Genomic DNA, 23,687 nt, shown 5'->3' with positions numbered 1-23,687 from the left:
CACACACAACTGAATACAATACTGTGTCAAGTGCTCAAGCATTCCCTAAGCAGCCCTGTGGTGGTGGACAGGGCCACAAGGATCACCACTGCAGCTGTTAGTTTGGCTTGTCACATATCCATAGATTTGGCCAATAGGGAGACAATGAGCCCAAATGGATCCCAGTGGTTGACTGCTTGAAGACACAGCAAAAGCAAGAACAGCATCATGTCCCATAGTATGATGCTAATTTGGAGGTACTCAGTGACAGCACAGATGGTCGATCTCTCTGCCTATGAGGAGCCCACAGACATACCCTAAGACAGTGAGCACTTTTATACTTTACAACTGTACCCTAAGACGAGGAAAGGCCTGTGGTTAACTGAAACTATGAAGAAGAATGAAGAATGGCCTTGTGTTGGCCTTCAAGAAGATAGGCAGCTGGTGAGAAAGTACCTGTGGCAGCTCCCACCATGCTGCATATCTCCCTTTGCTCCAACGAGATTCGAGGTATTCTGCCAAGACTCAGGTTAGCCTGCAGCCTGGCTTTGCCTATGTGATCTATATGGTGACCTGCAAGAGCTCCAGGACACCATGGCAGAGCCATTACCCTAGAGTGTCTGGCACAAAACCAAACACCATATGTAAGGTGCCTAGAAACACACCATCTCCAATAATGAGTCCAAAACAGAGGAGGTGATTTTCTGTTAAGATCATTACAGAAGATTGATTAATCAATTCAATAGACAATGATTGATGCCTGCCACATTACAGGAAATATCTGGGATGCTGGAAATGGGAAGACCAACAACACGTGGTACTTGCTGTGGGGGCTGTCACACTGTGGTGGGACAGACAGACCTTTAAACAGAAGAGCAGTTGAAGTGCAAAGGATAAACAAAGGGAAGGGACACAGGGGAATAAAAAAACAATGAATGTAGTGGCCAAGAAGCACGAGGAAAACAACACAATTTCTTGAAAAGACAATTTTTGTCCATTGCCTTTGCACCTTTTCTGAAAATCAGTTTTACTATGTCTGTGAGTCTGTTGCTGAACTCTATTCTGATCTGTTCATTTTTTTCTCCAATAGCACACTGTCTTGATTCCTATAGAATTAACATAATTGACATATGGGGCTGGATAATTAAAAATCATATTAATAAAATAATAAATAAATAAGATAATTAATGTGAATCTTGACATTATGCAGCATGAGTTCCCCAAAGTTATCCTTCAGAATTGTTTTGGCTGTTCTGATTCGTTTTCCTTTCCAGATAATTTTGAAAATTGATTCCAATGCAGTCAGTTGTTTATGTTGATGCAGTTTTGCTTTCAATGGCAGCAGATAAATATGTTAGTAACTACACAAGGACATGGGGGAAGAAGGTGAATTTCACCTTAGCTTGGGGAATGATCCAACATAGAGGGAGCAGTTGATGGTTCAGGAGAAAGAAGTGATCGTTGCAGGAACAAAGCCCCTGAGAAGGTGGGAGGCATGGGATCCTGAGCTGAGGTGAGGGGGCTGGCTTCGGTTATGAGCATTGTATGCAGAAGGGCAGCAGAGAATGCCAGGGAATCACTGAAAGTGAGGGTGGCCTTGGGGATCCCTGACACAGTGGCAGCAACAGTATGAGTCACCAGCAAGACCCTGACTCACTAAAATATGGTGAAAGCCTTCTTCCAATAAAGGAAGAGTGAAGGGATAGACATGATGAAGCTGTCACACCTGGGAGACTATGGATTTCCCCATAATGTGAAGCAGCAGCTGACCTGCTGTCTGTTATGAGAAATACATGTATTCCCAGCATTTAACAATAATCCCTCCAACTGCAAGAGAGCTGGCTCACTGGATCCCTTAACCGCTGTTCTGTGCTGGATAACGGAAGGGGGAAAACTGCAGCCAGATGCTGACTCTGGTTTTGTCTTCTCCTGCAGGAAGGTAGAGAAAGGACCCAAATGTCAAAGAGCTTTGAGTAGCCAAAAATTCCTGAATGTTTGAATTGCTCTTTCCTCCAAGTGGGAGGGAAAAAAATCAGTTTCCTTGGCTTGAGCAAGCCTTAGATCAACTTTAAGCCTTAAAGGAAAAAAAACAGGGAAAACAAGCCAGGTGTAGTGACTCCCACCTGTAATCTCAGCACTTTGGGAGGATGAGACAGGAGATCACTTGAGGCCAGGAGTTCAAGACCAGCCTGGGCAACACAGTGAGACCCACCTGCTCTACAAAATTTTAAAAAGTTGTTGGGCGAGGTGACACGTGCCTGTAGTCCCATATACTCAGGAAGGTGAGGCTGGAGGATCACTAGAGCCCAGGAGTCTGAGGTTGCAGTGAGCTGTGAGCCCTCCAGTGTACTCCAACCTGGGCAAAAGAGCAAAACCCTGTCTCAGAAAGGGGAGTTGGGGGTGTGAAGACACATTCCAGCCTTGTTTTCAGCTGGGCTGCGGCTACTGCAGCCACCTCCCCACATTTGAGCCAGGATCTCTCTTGTCCATGATACTTTTAATTCTGTGAGTGCTGAATTTACTGCAAGGAGCTTGAAGGAAATTTCTTGGAGATGAAAAAAGGGGGGAGTTTTAAAACAGCCTTCCATTTCTTGGTTAATACATCTGGATGTGTGACTATATTGACAGAAGAGGTCCAGCAGTTTGGCTACTCAATGCAGCAGCCACAAGCCAGGGATTGCAGTTTTCCATGCTTCTCTGGATAAATGACAGAGACAAAAGGGATAGAGGTTCTGTAAACCCATTTTTTAATTTTTTCAAAATTCGGAATTTTATCCTGACTATTTCTTAAACATGATGAAAATTTTTACTTAAATTATACTAAAATGTGGTTTCTGAAAATGCTTTTGTCCCTCTTGCATACAACCCTTCCAGAAAAGAAAAGTCTGGAGGAGAAAGAGGATGATTAAAGAGATAAAAAGTTTTCATCACAGAAAAGGCCCTCTCCTTTCCCTGAAGTTTGGGGGTGGGGCTGAAAGTCCCAACCCTCTAATTCCCCATGGTAGAACTACCTAGGGGCTGCCAGCCTCAGTCAACTCACTAACATATAAAAGATGCCACTTCCTTTGGGAGGCCAAGGCGGGTGGATCACAAGGTCAAGAGATCGAGACCATCCTGGCCAACATGGTGAAGCTCCATCTCTACTAAAAATACAAAAATTAGCTGTGCATGGTCGCAGACACCTGTAATCCCAGCTATTTGGGAGGCTGAGGCAGGAGAATCGCTTGAACCCGGGAGGCGGAGGTTGCAGTGAGCTGAGATCACGCTATTGCACTGCAGCCTGGTGACAGAGCGAGACTCTGTCTCAAAAAAAAAAAGTCACTTCTTGGAGATTCTAAAATTTTTAGGAGTTGTATGCCAGTAAACAGGATGGAGGACCAAATACGTATTTCACAATATCACACTTGCTTACACTAGTTCAATCAGAACACAAAATTTCAAAATACTCTTCCCCCCCCCTTTTTTTAAAAAAAACCAAAGTTTCCCTCTGTCACCCAGACTGAAGTTGCAGTGACCTGAACATGATTAACCTCATCCTCATGTTCGACCTCCTGGGCTTAAGGGATCCTTCCACCTCAGCATCCGGAGTAGCTGGGACTACAGTTACATACATACATGCATACATTCATGCATTCCTTCATTCATTTTCGTAGAGCCTATGTTGCCCAGGCTAGTGTCAGTCTCCTGAGCTCAAGCAATCCTCCTGCTTCAGCATCTCAAATGCTGGGATTACAGGCATGAGCCACTACACCCAGCCACAATTTTCAATAGTCTCAAATACTTGGAAATAAAATTAACAAAAGATGTGCAAGAATTCTTTGGAAAAAACTGTAAAACTTTATTGAGATCTTTTTAAGTCAAACATCTTAGATAAAACCAGTTTACGTTGTTTCAGCTTATTTTCATTCAAAGCTGTGGTTGCCCTTCACCTATGATAGAAACATAAGAGGAGGGGACATTACTAGCAGAACTGTATTCAGATGACATTAAAGGTTTGCAAACAACACCAAAGTTTCACTTTTATGCAATGGACTAAAACCAGAAGTCTAAGAGTTGCCCTTCAGCTTACATTCCGTTAGACCTCGTAGAGACTTTGGAGATAGACTTGCAAGCGTATACATTAAAAAAATTTTTTAAACACACCCTACTTTCTAGTGCTACAAGAAAACCAAAAGACAGTCCGAAGTCAGAACACATTAAATCAAGTGAACCTATTAAAAGAGGGGTTAAAATAGAAAACAAAAGTTGTGTATAATTTTACTAAAAATAAAACCAACACTCAAAAAAACCTAAGAAACAAATGGAATTTACAAAAAAAAAGAATAATTTAATGTTCTGGCTTGAAACTATGGTCTGGATGTCAAATAGGCTCCTGGAAGTAGTTTGAAAGCTATCTTTTAAGAAAACAGTTAATGTCACATTAAGAACTGCATAACTGAAGTGAATAGAAAGGCCAGTATTTGATTTTTCCCTCTTGTGCAAAAGTACAAAAAAAAAAACTTGCTTTAAGCTAGTTTATCTTTATGTCGTTTTTCAGGTATGGTAAACATTTGTCCCCAGTTTTCACCTAACAGTGCTGATGTCAACATGAATAATGACTCTTTTTTCACTGGAAAAATCGTACACTCATGCATGTATGATTTCAAGAACTATCTCCGATTGAATCCGCAAATCCCTCCTCCCCCTATCTCTGACTTTACCATCAACCTAGGTAAATGTACCCTTGCCAAACCCCAAAAACAAGAGACTAAAATGCAACCCAGTCGGAGCCGAGAAATCGTGTTTTAACGACGAACACCCCAACAGCTACCCCTCAATTGATGTAATTTTTCTAAAAAATCTAAGACCCTCCCACCAAATTTATCCTCCATTTCATACAATAAATGCAATAACTATACTTCTGCCCTAATACTAACATGATACTTTGAGCATATCCCTCTGAAAACACTGCCCCGTATATTATGTCCTAAATCAATTATACTCTAATTATAAGTAACCCTCTCGGCCAAACCTCTGCCAATTCAATTTTAAGACCCTGAATTTCCAGAACTGTAAACAACCATTCGTACTTATTTCTTTTTCATATTTTAATTTTACATTTAAGTATTTATATAGTTAATGTAGCTTAACTATTCAAAGCAAGACACTGAAAATACCTAGATGGGTCCACATGACACCATAAACAGATAGGTTTGGTCCTGGCCTTTTTATTAGCTCTTAGTAAGATTACGCATGTAAGCATCCTTGCCCCAGTGAAAATGCCCTCTAGATCACCCGGATCAAAAGGAGCAGGTATCAAGCACGCACGAGTGCAGCTCAAAACACCTTGCTCAACCACACCCCCACAGGAAACAGCAGTAATAAATCTTTAGTAATAAACGAAAGTTTAACTAAACTATACTAATATTTAGGGTTGGTCAATTTCATGCCAGCCACTGCAGCCATAGGATTAACCCGGGCTAATAGAGCTCGGTATAGTGTTTAAGGTCTGCCCTCAATAAAGCTAAACTCCAACTAAGTTGTAAAAAACTTCAGCTGAAATAAAATATACTACGAAAGTGGCTTTAATACCCTGAAGACACAATAGCTAAGACCCAAACTGGGATTAGATATCCCACTATGCTTAGCCCTAAACCCTAATAGTTACATTAACAAAACCATTCGCCAGAGTAGTACAAGCAACAGCTTAAAACTCAAAGGACTTGGCGTTGCTTTATATCCCTCTAGAGGAGCCTGTTCTATAATCAATGAACCCCAACACATCTCACCACCTCTTCCCCCCAGCCTATATACTGCCATCTTCAGCAAACCCTAAAAAGGTTATAAAGTAAGCACAAGTACACACATAAAAACGTTAGGTCAAGGTTTAGCCCATGAGGTGGCAAGAAATGGGCTACATTTTCTATGTTCAGAAACTCTCACGACAACCTTTATGAAATCCAAGGCTCAAGGAGGATTTAGCTGTAAACCAAGAGCAGAGTGCTTGGTTGAATAAGGCCATGAAACACACACACATCACCCGTCACCCTCAAGTATTACTCCAGAAATCACTACTACTAAAAATTTTCTACACACATATAGAGGAGATAAGTCATAACAAGGTAAGCGTACTGGAAAGTGTGCTTGGACAAACCAAAGTGTAGCTTAACCCAAAGCATCTGGCTTACACCCGGAAGATTTCATCACGACCTGATCACTTTGAGCCAACTCTAGCTCCAAACCTCACTAAAAATATTATTAAATTATCTTAATCAAACCATTTACCCTAGACAAAAGTATAGGCAATAGAAATTTTTACCCCGGCGCAATAGACAGAACCGTCAGGGAAAGATGAAAGAACTGTATCAAGCATCAAAAAGCAAAGACAAACCCTTATATCTTCTGCATAATGTATTAACTAGAAATAACTTTACACAGAGAATTATAGCCAAGTTCCCCAAAACCAGACGAGCTACCGAAGAACAGCTGAAAGAGCACACTTACCTATGTGACAAAATAGTGAGAAGATTCATAAGTAGCAGTGACAAGCCTACCGAGCCTGGTGATAGCTGGTTGTCCAAGATGGGATCTTAATTCAACTTTAAACTTACCCACAGAATTACTTAATCTCCCCATAAGTTTAGACAGCTCTGTAGACCCTAGGAAACAACCTTCCTACAGAGAGTAAAAAATATTTCCACCATAGTTGGCCCAAAAGCAACCACCAATTAAGAAAGCGTTTAAGCTCAACATCTATCTTAAATTCTAGTCACTCTACTGAACTCCTAACATCACATTGGACTAATCTATTACTTAATAGAAGCAATAATGTTAATATAAGTAATATGAAAACATTCTCCATTGCATAAGCTTACATCAGACTGGAATAACCCACTGACAGTTAGCCTAATATTAATAAACGATATAATAAGCTCTTTATTATTTACACTGTTAACCCAACACAGGTATGCTCTAAGGAAAGAATACAAAAAGTAAAAGGAACTCCGCAAATTTTACCCCGCCTGTTTACCAAAAACATCACCTCTATCATTACCAGTATTAGAGGCACTGCCTGCCCAGTGACATACGTTCAATGGCCGCAGTATCCTGACTGTGCAAAGGTAGCATAATCACTTGTTCCTTAAATAGGAACTTGTATGAATGACCACACGAGGGTTCAGCTGTCTCCTACTTTTAATCAGGGAAATTGACCTATCCGCGAAGAGGCGGATATAAACAAATAAGACGAGAAGACCCTATGTATGGAGCTTTAATTTATTAATGCAAATAAAAACTTAAGCCTACAGGCCCTAGCCTACTATCCCTGCATTAAAATTTTTGGTTGGGGTGACCTCAGAGCATAATTCAACCTCCGAGCAACCTAAACTAAGACTGCACTAGTCTAAGCAAGTTAATATGTATTGACCCGATAATTTGATCAACGGAGTAAGTTACCCTAGGGATAACAGCGCAATCCTATTCTAGAGTCCATATCAACAATAGGGTTTACAATCTCGATGTTGGATCAGGACATCCTAATGGTGTCGCCGCTATTAGGGGTTCGTTTGTTCAACAATTAAAGTCCTACGTGATGTGAGTTCAGACCGGAGTAATCCAGGTCGGTTTCTATCTATTTAACATTTCCCCTAGTATGAAAGGACAAGAGAAATAGGGCCCACTTCATAAAGTGCCCTCGCTCCACAGATGATGCTATCTCAATCTAACAAATCTTCACATACCCTACCCAACAACAGTGTTTGTTAAGATGGCAGAGCCCGGCAATTGCATAAGACTTAAAACTTTATAATCAGAGGTTCAACTCCTCTCATTAACAATATACCTATAATTAACCTTCTCCTACTTATTATCCCTACTTTCATCGCTATAGCATTCCTTACACTCGTCGAATGAAAAATCTTAGGCTACATACAACTACGCAAAGGACCTAACATTGTAGGTCCCTACAGGCTGCTTCAACCATTCGCTGACGCAATAAAACTTTTCACCAAAGAACCCTTACAGCCCTCAACATCTACTATTAACCTTTATATTATTGCTCCAATCCTAGCCCTTCCTATCGATCTCCTCTTATGAACTCCCCTCCCTATACCAAATCCTCTAATTAATTTTAACATAGGCCTCCTATTTATACTAGCCATATCAATCCTAGCCATTTATTCTATGATCAGGATGAGCATCTAATTCAAAATATGCACTAATTGGCGCATCACAAGCTGTGGCCCAGACAATTTCAAATGAGGTCACCCTAGCCATTATCCTGTTATCAGTTTTACTGATAAGTGGTTCATTTAACTTATATGCATTCATCACAATGCAAGAACTCCTCTGACTGCTCCTACCATCATTACCCCTAGCCATAATATGATTATCCCCACACCAGCAGAAACTAACCGAGCCCATTTTGATCTAACAGAAGGAGAGTCAGAATTGTCTCAGGCTTCAACATCAAATATGCCGCAAGCTCATTTGTCCTCTTCTTTATAGCAGAGTACATGAATATTATCATAATAAATGCCCTAACTACCACTATCTTCCTAGGAGCACTACATACCATATATTCACCAGAACTCTATACCATAAATTTCATTACCAAGACCCTTCTTTTAACCACCCTATTCTTATGAATTCTAAGAGCATACCCTTGATTCTGCTACAACCAGCTCATATATCTTCTATGAAAAAATTTCCTACAACTTACACTAGCATGCTGTATATGACATATCTCAATGCCTGTCCTAATTTCTAGCATCCCACCCCAAACATAGGAAATATGTCTGACAAAAGAACTACTTTGATAGAGTAAACAACAGAGGTTAAAATCCTCTTATTTCTAGAACTGTAGGAATTGAACCTACCCCTGAGAATCCAAAATTCTCCATGCTACCTATCACACCATGTCCTAGAGTAAGGTCAGCTATATAAGCTATCCAGCCCATACTCCGAAAATGTTGGTTACACCCTTCCCATACTAATTAAACCCTTAGCTCAACTTGCTATTTCCCTTATTATTTTTACAGGAACTCTTATCACAATGCTAGGATCACACTGATTTCTCATCTCAACAGGCCTAGAAATAAACATACTAGCCCTTATCCCAATCCTAATTAAAAATATAAGTCCCCACTCTACAGCTGTACAAAAGCAGCAACCAAATATTTCCTTACGCAAGCAACCACATCTGTAATTCTCATAATAGGTATCCTTTTCAACAACCTGTCCTCTGGACAATGAACAATAATAAACACTATTAATCAATTTTCATCATTAATAATAGTGACCCTAGTAATAAAACTAGGAATAGCCCCCTTTCAATTCTGAGTCCCAGAGGTAACCCAAGGAACCTCTCTAATACCTGGTATACTTCTCCTCACATGACATTGTGAAGAAACATCGATTATGTTTTAAATTTTCCCATCAACAAACATGAACATCCTCCTGTCTATCACAATTCTATCCATTATAGTAGGCAGCTGAGGAGGGCTTAACCAAGCACAATTGTGTAAAATCTTAGCCTACTCCTCAATCACTCACATAGGCTGAATAATAGCAGCACTACTCTATAGCCCAAACATTACCATTCTAAACCTATTTATTTTATCTTAACAATAACCATATTTTTAACACTCAACCTGAGTATAAGCACCACAACGCTGTCACTATTACACACCTGAAACAAATTAACATGGTTGACACCTATAATTCCACTAATTCTACTATCTCTAGGAGGTTTACCTCCATTAACAGGGTTCCTGCCTAAATGAATCATCATCCAAGAATTTACAAAAAACAAGAGCCTTATTGCCGAAACATTATAGCTATCATAACCCCACTCAACCTGTACTTTTACATACGCCTAATTTATTCCACCTCAGTGACATTATTCCCCACGTCTAATAATATGAAAATAAAATGACAATTCAAAAACACAAAACCCATACCATTCTTCCCCCCACTTATCTCTTCTACCCTCCTCTTACCTATCTCTCCATTAATACTAACTATAACTTAAAAATTTAGGTTAAATAAGACCAAGAGCCTTCAAAGCATGAAGATTACACTTAATTTCTGTAACAGACCTGAGGACTGCAAGACTCTATTCTGCATCAATTGAATGCAAATCAACCACCTTAATTAAGCTAAGCCCTTGCTAGATTGGTGGAATTCAAACCCACGAAAATTTCGTTAACAGCTAAACACCCTAATCAACTGGCTTCAATCTGCTTCTCCGCCGTTGGGGGAAAAGGTGGGGGAAGCCCCGGCAGGACTGAAGCTTCTCCTTTGAATTTGCAATTCAACATGAGAAATCCCCTCAGGGCTGCTAAAAAGCGGCCTTGGCCTCTGTCTTTAGATTTACAGTCTAATGCTTACCCAGCCATTTTACCTTTTTTTCCCCACTTATGTTCATTAATTGTTGATTGTTTTCAACTAACCACAAAGACATAGGAACGCTATACCTGCTATTCAGCACATGGGCAGGGATACTAGGCACCGCCTTAAGCCTTCTAATTCAAGCAGAATTAGGCCAACCAGGAACTCTGCTAGGGGATGATCAGATCTACAATGTTACTGTTACCGCCCACACATTCATTATGATCTTCTTTCTGGTAATACCAGTCATAATTGGGGGATTCAGCAACTGATTAGTCCCTCTGATAATTGGTGCACCCAACATGGCATTCCCCTGAATAAATAATATGAGTTTCTGACTTCTTCCCCCATCTTTTCTGCTTCCACTTGCATCCTCAATAGTAGAAGCTGGCACTGGAACCAGCTGAACAGTTTATCCCCCTTTAGCAGGAAATCTAGCACATGAAGAAGTCTCTGTGGATCTGACCATCTTCTTGCTCCACTTGGCAGGTGTTTCTTCTATCTTAGGGGCCATTAACTTTATTACCACAATGACTCTTTTTTCACTAGGAAAGTATTTCTGATTACATAATTAATTATATAGCCACATTAGTGTTAAGCTATCACTATTTTTGACATCAAAACATCAAATAAGTATATATCATGAACAGTGTGGCAAAAAAGGAAACAGAGATAGAGGGAAATGGAAAAGAAGAGTAAGACACGTGAAGAAGACAAATATTTGTTTCTAAAAGTAAGTGTGTTTGAGGGACAACTGGCAAATGTCACAAGTTATACAGTCTTTGTGATGTTTAGATATTCAGGTATTACAGGAATATGTTAAATAATGAGTGTGTTCTTATCATATCAATAATTTCATCCATACTTTGAAAATATTAGAGTTCAAGAATGTATTCATTTTCTATTACGCCCTATATTCAAAACCTGTGTCTTGTACATATTCCATGTTCATCTTTTTCCATTTTCTTCTAGATAGTGTAAACTACTATATACTACTGGATACTTTATTCATAGCTATTTTTCAAAAGAACAAGCTTTTAAATTTATTACTTTTGGATTAGTTTGCATTTTACTAATGATTTGTACCTGTCTTTTATTCACGACCTCTTTCCTCTTCTGTTAGGTTTATTCTGTTGCTCTTTTATTATTATTTTTGTTTTTTATTATGATTTTCTTGTATCATGTAATTTGCTATCCGCTTTAATAAGATGTGCATTTAAGGCTATGATCTTCCTAAGAATGCAATTGAGGCTTGTTCAATAGGCTCCTGGAAATAGTCTGAAAACTATCTTTTAATGCAAATAGTCTAATGAAATGGTTTAGCAGTGTAGAGTAAAAACATCTAGGTAATTTCTTCCCTAAACATGGAGTGTTTCCTTTAAATTCAGAAGCTCTTCTAATTAACAGTCAGCAATTTGGAAAATATGTGTAAACTATGCTGAATACTCAGGAATTAGTGAGTTACGGACTTTAAACTTTAGATCCTATTAACTGACATCTCAAGACAGAAATTTATAATATGTAATCTATGATACAGTTAGAGGTGATTCTATCATATGTGTCTTCAATGTAATTACACACAGTAGCTCATGAAGACTAACAGTAGGGCAAGGAGCATGCTCACTGGCCTACATGCATTCTCCCTACTTCATGGGCCACAGAAACCTGTCTCCTGCCATTTTATTATTCAGATATTCAAGGCTTCACTGCTGAAAGGATTTAAACTGCAATTATTCATTAAGAGCCACAGAATTGGTCAGGCACGGTGGCTCACGCCTGTAATCCCAGCACTTTGGGAGGCCCAGGCGGGCGGATCATGAGGTCAGGAGATCAACATCGTCCTGGCTAACACGGTGAAACCCCGTCTCTACTAAAAATACAAAAAATTAGCGGGGCGTGGTTGCAGGCACCTGTAGTCCCAGCTACTCGAGAGGCTGAGGCAGGAGAATGGCCTGAACCCGGGAGGCGAAGCTTGCAGTGAGCAGAGATCGCGCCACTGCACTCTAGCCTGGGCGACAGAGCAAGCCTCCATCTCAAAAAAAAAAAAAAAAAAGAGCCGCAGAATTCAGAATTTGACAAAATCCAAGAACAGTCATTCAGGTCTCCATATAGAGAAACAAATATCAAGCAGAGTGGTTGTTTATTTTCTTAGGAGCAATGAAGTCTCAACTCAGATATTATAATTGGACTGAAGCTGATTGTTATGATAAACAAATCATGAAAGTCAAGTGTCTTTGTATTCTATCCAACAAAACCACAGCATGTAGAAATCAGCACTGAAATGGAATTTAATCTGATGTGCATTCACTATTTTCAGTAAGAGCAAACATGGGTGTAGAATTTATAGGACTCATCCAGAATCTCACAAATTATGGTAGAGCTGGTACTAGAATCCTCTTCAGTTCTCAGCACATTTCACACAAACTGGTATTACGAATGCACAATGTATTTGTTAAAAGCAGAAATTAAAAACTAATTCGAAAATTGTGAGCTGTTGGTTATACTCAGAAGAAAATGCTTTCATATTTGATGATTCAATATGGCTTTGACCCAATTTGTTTCTGTATCTGATAGTGTTTAAGTCTTGCAGTCAGGCATTCAGGGTCTGAACTACCTTTCAAAAAAAGTCTGTATTTGAGCTCTGTTTTTAAAGGGGCACTAATGTTCTCTGCTTTTATTATCAAAAGTGTAATATTGTGGAAAACAGAAAGCACCTAATTTTGCTTCTTAATGGATAACATACCTGCGTCTGGCATTTTAAAATGCTCTAGTTTTGGCAGAATCTTCCCCTTGACATCAGGATCATCTCTGCATTCATTCCCAGTCTTTGACTGAGACAACTCCTGGAGATCAGCTTCCAGGTCAGACACTTAAAAATGCAAAAATTATCGACTGAAGCAGACCAACATAAAATATAAATAAGGAAATTATAATATTCTTTTCGTCAGCGTTATGAAATAAAAGCCTGTAGGCTAGTGTCATAACAAATGTGATGCAAAAATGTTACAATTTCGTTTTCTCATATTATGAAGTCTTATTTTATTTTATGTATTTAATTGTTTTTTGAGACAGGGTCTCACTCTGTCCAGGCTGCAGTGCAGTGGTACCACCTCGGCCCACTGCAGGCCCAACCTTCTGGGCTCAACGGATCCTCCTGTCTCAGCCTCACGAGTAGCTGAGCCTACAGGTGAATGCCACCACCAAGGATAATTTTTGTATTTTTTAGTAGTGATGGAGTTTCCCCAGGTTGCCCAGGCTGGCCTCAAACTCCCAGGCTCAAGGGATCTGCCGGCCTTGGCCTCCCAATGTTTTGGGATTATATACGTGAGGCACTGGTCCTGGCCTGAAATCTTATTTTAAATGACAATCTAAGGATAAATCACACTATACCTACATTTTCCGTAAGTATTATGAATAGCGAGTGTCAACTATCTAAGAAATCTGAAGTCTGCCACATAAATAGCATTTTAATCATAACTTAAATGTAATTTTCTGAGAGTTTACATCAATGTATTGGCTGGCCTATGACAAGTCATACAGTCGTGACACCCATCCCTTGTTGAAATAACTTGAACATTTTCTGGTAAAATTAATTAAAGTTATGCTTAGGTCCAAAGGCCCTACATGTAACTTTCCATAGATGAATCTCATTGAGAATGAAGTACCAACAACAACAGCAAAATCACTGTCCTGCAGTGAGAGTACAGGAAGTTGAGTGCAAATAAATAACTGGGTATATACCCAAAGGATTATAATTCATTCTACTATAAAGACACATGCACACATATGTTTACTGCAGCACTATTCACAATAGCAAAGACTCAGAACCAACCCAAATGCCCATTAATGACAGACTGGATAAAGAAAATGTGGCACATATACACCATGGAATACTACGCAGCCATAAAAAGGGATGAGTTCATGTCCTTTGCAGGAACATGGATGAAGCTGGAAACCATCATTCTCAGCAAACTAACACAGGAAAGGAAAACCAAACACTGCATGTTCTCACTCATAAGTAGGAGTTGAACAATGAGAACACATGGACACAGGGAGGGGAATATCACACACCAGGGCCTGTCCGGAGCTTGGGGGGCTAGGGGAGGGAGAACGTTAGGAGAAATACCCAATGTAGATTATGGGTTGATGGGTGCAGCAAACCACTATGGCATGTGTATACCTCTGTAACAAACCTGCACATTCTGCACATACATCCCAGAACTTAAAGTATAATTTAAAATAAATAAATAAACCAGGATTGTGGACAGTCATATTCTGGAAACCCCTTAACAGTGAATTGCTAAATAATCCATGGCCCAAATTCTGTCAGTGTTTACCTTGAAAATGCTACCCGTTGAGGAAACAATTTCTGTTTCATGATAATCTTACAGCACTTTAAGTTTTCTAATTATAAAAGTGTTTAAACAATTTTTAAAAGCCTCTCAAAATCATACTAATATAGCTATCCATATGCCAGTGTCCTGAATTATCCAACTTTTACCAAACATACTGTCAAAAACACCAATGAAAGGAAACAGTGGCTGTCATTCATTGAGCTCTTTTCTGGAGTTTCTATCCTGCTTCACTGAACTGTGTTTTGTCCTGAGCCAATAATGAAGTACCTTATAGTACAGCCATATTTGAGTATTACGCATCTTAAGCAAAACCAGTCACTTTCTCTTACAACATAGATGATAGGAAGAACATAAACCTTGAAACGAAATATGAATTCTGTCTCCATGACTCAAGTGTTCTTTGGTAAACCTCAACCCATGAGCCTCAGTTTTCTTATTTATAAAATGGGGCTAACATTCCTATGCAAATGGGCTTTACTCAGGGTGTTACAAGGTAGGGTGACTTGGCACTCTACGTGCTATTAAAGGGTGCATACAACACTGTGGACACCACGGTTGAGAAGATGATATAGCATTCTAAGAAGATCAAATTACACTAGTGAAATAATGTACATTTTCTTACATCAAATGGTTTCAAAAATCAAGTTTTGTTGGAATGCAGAGCCCCTCCCATTCGAACCTCCAGGGTGGAGTCGAGAAGTTGCAACACAGCGCTGGGTGCTCCTCACTGGACACCTCTACCAGGCACTCTACAGACCTCAAGGCTGTGGTCACCTAAGTCCTAATTTAGCAAGGACTGTATTTGCAAGCATACAAAGTAGATCTCAAAGAAAAAGAGAAGATTCATTATATCCAGAGACTGCACAAGACTGCAAACCATACTCTTCACTTTTCCAGCCAACTTTCAGCAAATGTTTGAGATCCTTTCCTAATGTTTTCTTTCCTCCTGTTACTGGTCATGGTATAATGTGTGATGCACACATAGGCCTCCTCCCCTTCCCACAGACATCTTTCGTTCCCTTCCCAGCACCTTGAATCTCAGCTGCACCCTGATCTTCTTCTCTTTCGTGACCAGGTGTAGGATCCCGACTTTCAGTTGGTGGTTCCTCTTCTTGAGACTCTTCATGACTGGGCTCCTGGGACCAGGAGGGATGAGTGTGTGCAAATACACTCACATACATCTCAGTAATATAAGTATACAGAATACATAGATACTTCTGATCATAAGTCTAAGACATTTCTCCAACACTATTTCATATTCTTAATGTTTCATAAAGTTACTCTTCCAACAGAGAGTTTACTCTAAGACAGTTACCCTCAAGGGCTTTGGAAGCCATTTTAATCTGTCTTGGTACAGATGTGTGCAATCAGTTATCAATAAGCATGAGAAGGAAGTCATGGGCAAAAACCGTGGAACAGAAGATCATCCATCCAGACAAAGCCAGAACATAATCCTCTTGGATTAGTCTGTCCTTCATGAGATGCCATGATCATTTTTTATCAGCATGGAAGACCTTTACCAGTGTATGTATACTATTTCAACAACACTATTACAAAAATAACTTTCTGCTAATAGAAAACATTGAATGTTAAGGCACTCACAAGCAGAGGCACAGTCAGCTCAGAAGGTCATAAACTTCGTCTTGGTATAGGCCTATATGTTGATCTTCCTTGGCACGTCATATTTCACTCTGCAAACAGAATACGGTGATTGGGAAAATGCACTTGAGAGGATAGCTATATTTGGCCACTTCTATGGACAAATGTTAACTTGTAATTTTTTTAAAATTTGGAAAAACTTTGAAAGTAAGTCCCAGGGCAAGTGTGTGTGTGTGTCTTCTGAATCGTATGCTTGCAAAGCTACTTATGTTGGTCAAGCTAGCACAGCAATGTCTTAAGGCTCCTGGCAAAGACGCAGGAAATTTCTGATGAGGTTTTTGGTGTCACAATTGGACTCTCCATCATGGAGACATTTAGGAAAATACAGCCAGAGAATTAAAATCTGAGTGGCAACGGTTTATCCCATTTGCTAGGCCCATTTGCCCCCTAAAATCAAGTTTTGTTGGAATGCAGAGCCCGGCCCATTCGAACCTCCACGGTGGAGTTCAGAAATTGTGACACAGCGCTGGGTGCTCCTCACGGGCCACCTCTGCCAGGCACTCTACAGACCTCAGGGCTGTGGTCACCAGCCCACAGCGTTCCCAGTTTCTAGCCTCCTTCCTTACCACGCACTTCGTCCCTTCACAGCCCTTCCCACCCACCCAGACTCCCCACCTAGGAGTCTGGAATCTCTCCTCTGTTGGGGGTTCCAGATGCTTCCAGGACTCAGATACCTCCAACAGCAACCCCAGCAGTCGCCCCAACTCCGCCTGACCCCCCTCCACTCCGTGGCCCTCCTTGCTCCCTAGCTGTGGCCTTGCCAAGACCAGAAGGCCCATGGCTGTGGTGCCGCATGAGAAGAACTACGACCTTGAGGCACTTCTACCTCTGAGCCAGGGACCACGCCGCCTGACCCATTCAGAAGCTTGCTGGCTCCTCCTCACACTCATTCTCACTTCACCTCCCGGGAGGACTGGCCTGCGGACCTACCCGCTATGTTTCAGTAGGGGAGAAAGAGTCCAGACAGCAGGAAAGCGACCCTCACACCCTCTCAGCCCCATAGCGTTTGCAACGTGCTGCAAAGGGGTCGACCAGAAGAAGCCTAGTGAACATGTGCACTGAGGCGGCCACCCAAGAAGCATGCACAGTGAGATCTGACTTTGTCTTGTGGGCTGAGTTGCCCCTCCTTGTCCCGCCACATCCAGTCCTCCTCTCCTTCCCAGGTCCCCACTAAGGAAGTTGGAATCCGTCCTCTGTGGGCGGATTCATATGCTTAGGGACTCAAAGACCTCAAATAGTGTACCCCTTCACAACTCACTCCAAGTGCAACTGACCCTCCTCCCCTCTAGGGCCCTCCTTCCTTCCTTGTCTGGTCCTCCCATGACAACAAGGCCATGGCAGCATCACTGCCTTTTAGTAGAAGGATGACCACCTTGCAACCCTTTTCTCTACGTGGCCATGGATCCAGTCGCCTGATGCACGCAAAGACCACCCGCCCCTCCTCACACTCACTCCCCCTTCAACTTCTGGGAGGGCTGATCTGCAGACCTGCTGGCTGGATCCTAGTTGACAGGAACGAAAGAAGTCACCATCTGTCGCCAGGCCCAGTGGCTCACACCTGTAATCCTAGCACTTTGGGAGACCGAGGCGGGCGGATTGCCTGAGCTCATGAGTTCCAGACCAGCCTGGGCAACACGTTGAAACCTTGTCTCTACTAAAATACAAAAAATTAGCAGGGCGTGGCGTCGTGCACTTGTAGTCCCAGCCACTCAGGAGGCTGAGGAAGGAGAATTGCTAGAACCGGGGAGGCGGAGTTTGCAGTGAGCCGAGATCACGCTACTGCATGCCAGCCTGGACAACAGAGCGAGAGTCCACCAAAAAAAAAAAAAAAACAGTCACCATCTGTCAGGGCTCTGCAGGGACAGGAGACAGACACCAAGGCACATGGGCAACAAAGGACTTGCGCAGCAAGGGGCATGCACACTATTAAGTCACATACATGCAGGGCCAGACAGGGTTTTCCTGCTGTCCCCAGACTCACATCCACAGGGTCTCAGGAACACCAAGAAAGGGACATGAGAGATCTTTTTGTTTTGTTTTGTTTTGTCTCTTGCCAACCATTCTCATGCATCCAGAAACTTTGGGAACAGACAGTCCCACATCACCCTTAGTGGAGGACATATCTCAGAAAGACCTTTTGTGAAAGAACTAAATTATTTTCATATCTATATTTAGAAATGCTTTTCTTCAGACAGGATGTCACTCAGACACCCAGGCTGGAGGGCAGTGGCATGACCATACCTCACTGCAACCTCGATCTCCTGGGCTCAAGCAATCCTCAAGACACAGTCCCCCCAAGTGGCACACCACACCCGGGCAATTGATTGATTTATTTTTTTAGGCAGTGGTCTCACTATGTTGCTCAGGCTGGTCTTGAATTCCTGGGCTCAAGTGATCCTCCCACCTTGGCCAATTTTTATACATGCTTTGATTAATCAATTTTTATTTGGTTCTGTGTTTTCTGTCATGCTTGCAATGAGTTTAACTAAATTCTAATGCAGACTAAATAAATACACACCTGTTTACTATTTTTAGGTTGTGTTATTACACATTTAACTCTCTGGAATAGTAACAGATTTACATGAATATAACTGTAGGTCATTCAGGCAGTGTATAGTTCAGAAATCTCCATAGATGTTGATGGTAGGATCTAGGCTCAGTCTACTGTGACATGATGTACAGCAGTGGTGACTATGCTCATCATAAACTGCACTCCCCAAATAGCAGCCAAATAACCTGTTCATAAGACAGCTCTGACATTATTTGCATAGCACTGTAAGGAAGAGCACTACCTCAAAAGAGCCACTAGTATGTCAGATGTGTACTGGCTTTAGGCACATTTATTCTGAGTTTGAAATCTGGTGTAAAGTGGGTCTTTTAAAGTCAGGGACAGTTTTGTTAGAATTGGGTAGGAATCATAATGATTTAGGATTGATGGAGCCAACAAGACAAGGATTTTTAGACTAAGGCTTCAAAGAGTTTTGGGATTGAAAAACGTCATTTGACACCTTTTATTGAGGAGTTGATAGATCTTTCAGGCAGTTGCTGAAACAACAGTAAAGTTCTTTGCAACGTTTATTTTCCTAGGCAAGAGATTCCTGTGTTAGTAAACATGTTGATGAAGCTAGTGGAGTATAAACTCACACTAACGTAGACAGTAAGCTGTGTGCATGATTCCTGTTGTCTTTACTTTTATATTACTTAGCAGTTTAATGTGGGAAATAGTACATGAAAAGGAAGCTTAGGAAGGGGGCCCTGATCAGACGTAGCTTTTTGTAAGTAAATTAGAACATCTTGTTGAGCTGACTCCTATATATTCCATCCAGCTGGGCTTCCCTTAAGGAAATACCTTGAGTAGGAAAAGAGAGGTTTCTCAATTTCTCTGTCTCTAAAAAGCAGCTTGAGTAGGAATTGTGGTTCTTCAAGGTGTTTGTTTAGATGAAGTCTCACTCTGTCACCCAGGTTGGAATGCAGTGGCACAATCTCGGCTCACTGCAACCTCCACCTCCCAGGTTCAAGTGATTCTCCTGCCTTGGCCTCCCAAGTAGCTGGGACTACAGGCATGCGCTACCACTCCCAGCTAATTTTTGTATTTTTAGTAGAGATGGGGTTTCACCATGTTGGCCAGGCTGGTCTCGAACTCTTGACCTCATGATCCACCCGCCTTGGCCTCCCGAAGTGCTGGGATTACAGGCATGAGCCACTGCACCTGGACCTTGTTTTTATTTTCGTTTTGTTTTGTTTTTGTTTTGTTTTGTTTGGAGTAAGAGCAGTCATAATCCTGACCTAATATTTAGTGTATCTTTTATCTTTCTTGTTAATTTCAGTTTTTAGTATAGTGCACTCACAAGTTCTCAAAGAATGGAAGATAGTGATTTCCGGATTTAGACTTTCTGTGAGCAACTAATTAACACATGATCAAAGTCATGGCATCAGATGGCTGCATGGTTGTTCTTCACTGAGACCTGGATTTTAATGATTGCTGAGTAGCCGCACTCCAGCTTCAAAGGGCAGTGTTTAACCTCATGCCAAATTTAAGTTTCTTCCCACCATTCTTGTGGGAGATAACCCTTGACCAGCTGGATGAGTTCAAAGAATGATAATTTTAAAGAAATGAGATAAAATAATTAGTAAATAGTATCCATTGCATACAAAATATACAAATACATGGCACATCCACATATACATACTTATATTTATTTGTGTACTGAAGTATATACAAACTGTGTATTTCTCATGCATTGTAATAAAAGAGTTTGAAGGTCACTACCTTAGAGATTATGAGACAAAATGTTTAGAGGCCCTTTCTTTAGCCATCTGTGAAGATGATGGATTAAGACTTGCTCAGAATAAATTCACTGTTGTCTGTAGCTTTCTACATAATGCTCTAAGTAGCTCTCAGTGATGTTTAAATTGGTCAGTTTTATTGTGGGCATTTGACCCTTAGCAAACTCATTTGCGAACTCCTGAGTTGGTGAGAAAAAGTCTGATTAGTGGTGGGGCTTTAGTTCCTACCATGTGTTTCTGCAGCTACAGGGTGTGTTCATGTGTGTGCTTCTGCACTCGTCTGATGGTGCTTTGATGTGTTCCCTTTCATTTCCCCCCTTTATTATTGACTGTCTCTTATGGTTCCTATTATGTACTTCATTAGCATCTAGTGACAGTGCCATCTGTGGTATTCGGATTTGATCCGTTTTACACATATTCCAAAATATTTTCAAGCATGAATATTTATTCTTACCAACTTTCCTGTAAGTAGTCGGAGGAGTCCAGTGCAATTAAATATGCATATTTGATGTTACATCTTACTGGGCAATAATTCTACTGCATTTATAATCAGACTAACAGACGTTACACTTGAGGTATATGTCACCATCATGCTTACATAAATGATACATTGACCAAGACATAGAATGAAAGATTCTGAGATATTGACATTTTTTTAAATGACCTTGAGAAATACACAATCATGGAATACTTGGAAAAATTCTCCCTTTGAAACTGATGCAGGATAGGCCAGCCCCAAAATTGAAGCTTAGCCTGAGAGGGCTCTTGGCTTTGCCCAGGAGAGATTTCAAGTGTGAGCTGGTAGTGTCAGACAGCAATCTTTTATTGAATGGAACTGCTCCTTGCAGAGCAGGGCTAACTCATAGGCACTACACTCAGAGTCACCAACTTATGGGGTCTTTGCAAACGCATTTCTATTGACTTATACCCACTTTCAATTATATGTACATTAAGGGCAGGTTAATGCAAGTTGAGGGGCGAGATATTTAGAACTTTCTATGAAAGGGGGTAACTTCCAGGCCATTGCCATGGGGAGCTGTTGTAACTTCCAGGTCATTGCCATGGCATTTGTAAACTGCGATGGTGCTGGTGGGAGTGTCTCATGCTAATAAGCAATAAGGGCAACCAGGGATCACCCTTGTGGCCATCTGCTGGTTTCTGCCAGTTTATCCACTTTATTCTGTCTGAATCAGATTCTGTTTTAGTCAGAAGGGTTATGACCAGAAACAAGTCCTGCCAGTCTCCTACCTCAGATATATGTTTCTGTATCATTTAAGCCCTAGGACAAGTTTCTCAGACTGAAAACATGGTTTGGTAAAGCTGGATGCTTTCTTAAGGGGATAGGGTAAGATCAGAAAATAATCCATACTTTTCAATCTGTGAGTAAATAAATTAAATAATGGATGAAAATGTATTTCTTAATGTGATGCAGAATGGTAGATATTAGATTAATACAGGGTCATGAATTTTTCTTTAACAGGCTTGGCAATAAATATTTTAGTCTTTGTGGGCCACATAGATTATGTGGCATATTGTTGTGTTTTTTAAAAATAAGAGTTTAAAATGTAAAAAAAAAAAAAAGTCCTTATCTTAAAGGCTATGCAAAAATGAGCCATGGGCTGGATTTAGCTACCAAGCCATAGTCAGCTATCCCCTGGATTATCTTTTAATTCAAATATTTGAATGCTGCATTTTTGTACCAGTAGTCAAAATATTAACAAAGGAGAGCTCTACCTCCACATAATATTTAGAAAGGCTCAAGAGAAAGTCACTTTAGCCCTGAAAATGAGAAAAAGCCTAATAACCTATATTATCATTTTTTTTAGATCATGAGAGAGCTGAGGTAATAAGGCAGCCATGGGAACTGATACAAGAGGATGACAAGCCCCTCTGAGGAGAGATGACACACACAAACTGTGTTACCTCTGGCAGAACATGTGTGCAAGAAGTGACAGTCATAAAAGTGGGTAAGAAGGAAACAACTGAAATGTAATAAATTCATAAAGTTCAAACGTAGGCAACTGAGAGAGCTGGAATCCCTAGAAGTCTCTGACATAAGTAGAATCCACGTTCACAGACAGATGAGACCCTGTCTCAAATAAAAAAATAGTCAAACAGTATAAGGCTAAATTAAAAAATCAAGAACAAAAATAACAGATGCTGGTGAGTTTATGGAGAAAAGGCAATGCTTATACACTATTGGTGGAAGTGTAAATTATTTCAGCCACTGTGGAAAGGAGTGTGGCAATTCCTCAAAAAGCTAAAAGCAGAACTACCATTTGACCCAGAATCCCATTACTAGGTATATAAAGACACATGCACAAGTATGTTCATTGAAGCACTATTCACAATAAAAAAGACAGAATCAACCTAAATGCCTGTCAATAGTAGACTGGATAAAGACAATGTGGTACATATACACCATGGAATACTATGCGTCTATAAGAAAAAGAGAGACATCATGACCTTTGCAGCAACATGGATGGAGTTGGAGGTGATTATCATTAGCAAACTAATGTAGGAACAGAAAACCAAATGCCACATTTACTCACTTATAAGTGGGAGCTAAATGATCAGAACACATGGACACATAGCAAGGACCAACACACTGGGGCCCATCAGAGGGTGGAGGGTAGGAGGAGGGAGAGGATATGGAAAAATAACTGATGGACGCTAGGCTTAATACCTGAGTGTCAAAATTATCTGTACAACAAACCCCTGTGACACGCATTTACCTGTATTACAAACCTGCACATGTACTCCTCAACCCAAAATTAAAGTTTCAAAAAAACTCACAAAATTTATGAAATATTCTGATATTTCTACTGAGAAGAAATAAATTCACTTATTTTTGTACAAAGAAGGAAGAAAGGAAGAAGGAAGGGAGGGAGGGAGGGAGGGAAAGAGGAAGGAAAGAGGAGAAGAAAACAGAGAAAAATAGGGCTGAACAAATGTGTCTGTCTCTACCCAAACAGCTCTTGATGAGAAGACACTTTGAGCAACTTGAGTGAGAAGTAACATAAATCAGAGGATATATTA

At 40.6% G+C, this 23,687-nt stretch overlaps 1 pseudogene; it reads right to left on the bottom strand.

Moving 5' to 3' along the window:
- Nucleotides 1-3,885: 3,885 nt before the first annotated feature.
- LOC100973456 (X antigen family member 3-like) lies at nucleotides 3,886-16,385 on the bottom strand (annotated as a pseudogene).
- Between the last annotated feature and the right edge of the window lie 7,302 nt (nucleotides 16,386-23,687).

Source organism: Pan paniscus, chromosome X (genome assembly GCF_029289425.2).
Source record: "Pan paniscus chromosome X, NHGRI_mPanPan1-v2.0_pri, whole genome shotgun sequence".
Classification (NCBI taxonomy): domain Eukaryota; kingdom Metazoa; phylum Chordata; class Mammalia; order Primates; family Hominidae; genus Pan; species Pan paniscus.
This window is presented reverse-complemented; position numbering and strand designations above follow the sequence as displayed.